The following is a 3,296-nucleotide window of genomic DNA, read 5'->3' on the forward strand; positions in this document are numbered from 1 at the left end:
GTTGAATATTTTTCCCTTGATATTCGTAATTTTTAGCTATTTTTAAGCACTTCTCGGCATCAAAACTCCGCTCTCATAGATATTGACAGGTTGAAGGTTGCTAGACTTAGAAATAAGGACAGGTTTGACAGCAAGCATTGCTTGCGGCCTAGAGCAATAGAAGAGGGAGACTGGGTGTTAGTCTTTGATAGCAGCCTTGAAAATCAGCATACTGCACTTCAGAAGATGGTGAAAAGATGGTTTGGGCCATACATAGTCACAGACATGTCTTTGACAATGCAACATATGAGTTGATAGAATTGGATGGGACAGTGCTTAGAGTGCCTATTGCAGGAAAAAGAATCAAGATTTTCAAGAAAAGAGATGATGAGGATTATGCATTGGAAGAATTTGCAAGAGAAGAGCAACGAGAAGAAACTCCAGTAGAAGAGACAGATGATATGATAGATAACCTTGCTGATATACTGGAAATAGACAATGAAGAGATTGATCCGTACGTGGATGTTGACGATAATGATCATAGGTAGTTGGCCCATCTAGAGGATGCGCAGGATCAAAGGGGGTGGATGTCATACTGTTGCGCATCCGAGGTGTGGAATACACCTCAAGGATTGGTTGGGAAGAAACAGATGGTCTTCAACAGCAGAGTTCAGATATGACATTCCAAGAAGTGAAACAGCAGCCAAAGATCCACAACACCACGAAAGAAGGTGGTCTTGAAAGCAACTCCACATTCCCAGATAGTGGGAGACCTACTACTTCTAAGGTTACTTTTGGAGCAATGGGTGACAGTTTCTATGAATATCTTCTAAAAGTGTGGGTACTGGGAAACAAGACAGAAATAGTAGAGCATTATAGGTTGTGCTGAGGATGTTGGAAACAAGTTTGGGGCAGAGGAACAGGCAGTCACAAAAATGAGGAGGAAGGTCAAAACAAGAAGGGATATGTGGGAACAGTCAATGGAGGGCCTTATGTCATTAACAAAAAGATCGACTCCATCAATTTTTTTTGTACATTGCAGAACGTTCTAGAGCTCATTCATTAATAGACAAGATGGATGAACTCACCTGTTTTGCCCCAGGAATGCTTGCTCTAGGATCAATGCTACTGGTGAGAAGGCCACCAGATATCTAGATGCTGCAAAAGAGCTTGTGAAAACATGCTATCATTTCTATCAACGTACTCTAACAAAACTTGCAGGAGAAAATTATTACTTCAGCAACGGTCAGGACATGTCCGTTGGCACATCTTGGAATATCTTGAGGCTAGAGACAGTGGAGTCCTTGATGTATTTGTGGCGTAGAACTGGGGATCAAATCTATCCTGATTGGGGATAGGACATCTTTTAGGCTTTTGAAAGGCAATCACGTATAGCTTCTGGCTATGTGGGGCTTAGAGATGTCAACACTGGAGTGAAGGATGATAAAATGCAGTCATTCTTTTTGGTTGAGACACTGAAATATTTGTACTTGCTCTTCTCTCCCTCTGATATTATTTCTCTTGATCAATGGGTTTTCAACACCGAAGCTCATCCAATTAGAATCATAGCATGTGGACAGAACAGTATTGGCCAACATATTGAATCTCAGATCTCAACTACTCACCGGAAAATGGGTGTGAGCAGTAACCTAGATCGTATAGAGAATAGTATTTTGCAAAGGACAAGATACAACCACAGGCTAATGGGCAGGCATGAAGGACCTCATTGATTGTGGAAATATGTGCACACATATCAACAAGGCTCTAGGCTGGACAGTATTCACTGGCAGAGCTTATCAAGGTGATTTGTTCCACACTACAAAGGGCCTAAGTAAATGGGTTAATTGTGACTATATGTGGCTGGTTAAGAGGCTCGAGGCCTCAACAGCTTAGTAATTAATCTAGCTCTGAGAAATTCTGTCTTCATGGAGCCATCACCAGGTGAAATGAGGGGTGTACCGGTATTCAGATCTATATTCTATTAGAAGCCAAAAAAGTTGTTTGGAAGATAGCCAGAACAGAGCTAAGTTGACCGAGGTGCTCCGCTACCACTCCACAAAGAGTGGAGACGGGATGACAAGCCTTGAAGGTTTTGTGCTTTGCCACTCTATAGCTGGGGAAAACACTATTCCAGACATCGTGCTGGTAATAATAGAGGGGAAAGGAAAAAGCAGAAAAGAAGGGGAAAAAGCAAGTAGGTAGAGCCGTGGGGGGGCTTTTCCCATGGAGTCAGCGTCCGAATCCAGGGGGGCCAATTCGATCACACACGGACGGATAGAGGGCATCATTCATAAGGTGTGTAGATGCCGTGCAGGTTTCGCTTTCTGGACGTTCTGTGTCCATGCCATAGCCAGGTGAAGCAAACAGAGTATGCAGCCGCAATAAATACGCATGAATCAACTGCTAGCGTTACCTCCTCTTCAACCACTACACAGGATTGGTGATGATCCTTAGGATCTAGGACACGCAATACCAACACAGAAATGGATTCCTTGTTTTGGAAAATCGATCCTTTGAGAGCCTTGGTGCCAGGTGGGGCACAACCAAATGAGGGGTCCGACTCAACAAAGTCACGATCTGTTCAAGTTTCTGCTCACCAGTCATCCTTACTATCATAACATCTGCTGAAGCAAAGCCTAGAAGTAGAAGAAAGAGAGAAAAACTTCATAACATCTGCTGAACAGTGACAGAGTAATAGCTTGCTCTGTGTTTACGTCAAGGGCTCTCTATGCAAAGAGGAAGAAAATTCTCACAGCAGAAGAACTGCTAGCTCTTGAGGTTCAAGCACAGGGCTCTGTCAGAACTTGCTTGGATGTTCTTTGCACAAGCTCTGAAGGTGGAGAGTTCTGTCAAACTGGATGCCTCAAGAGAGGCTCACCAGACCCGAGAAGTATCACCTTTGTCAACAGATTTGTAAAGTTGCAGGCTAATGGATCTAGTGCTGTACTAGAAGCCGATAAAGCAGGTCATTTTGCAAGTGAATTCCCTTTTCTATATGCCAAAGTTGGAGATTTGCAGGTTGAGCACATTGAATCGCTTCTCAATGATTACAAAGAATTAGATTTTGAAGTATTATGCTCTTTGTAAAGCAGTGGGGAGTATAACACCAATGAAGCATACCAATGGACTGATCAGATTGGAATTCATCTTGTATTTTTTAAACATCTTGGCAGTAATACAATTGGTACTTGGCATCATTTTCTCGTCTTGCTTATTCACATGATTGATCTTCTATCTTGAAATTCGTCAAGGACCTCTGTGGTCGCGACTTTGCTTTCGAAAACCCTTCGATAGCGCGATGGCCCATTGGCAGGAAA

At 42.9% G+C, this 3,296-nt stretch overlaps 1 pseudogene; it reads left to right on the top strand.

Moving 5' to 3' along the window:
• The first annotated feature begins 655 nt into the window (after nucleotides 1–655).
• LOC148040657 (mannosyl-oligosaccharide 1,2-alpha-mannosidase MNS2 pseudogene) lies at nucleotides 656–3,066 on the top strand (annotated as a pseudogene).
• Nucleotides 3,067–3,296: the final 230 nt, after the last annotated feature.

This window comes from Lygodium microphyllum, chromosome 2, assembly GCF_053477565.2.
Source record: "Lygodium microphyllum isolate KBCC chromosome 2, Lygodium_microphyllum_v1.1.10, whole genome shotgun sequence".
Lineage (NCBI taxonomy): Eukaryota > Viridiplantae > Streptophyta > Polypodiopsida > Schizaeales > Lygodiaceae > Lygodium > Lygodium microphyllum.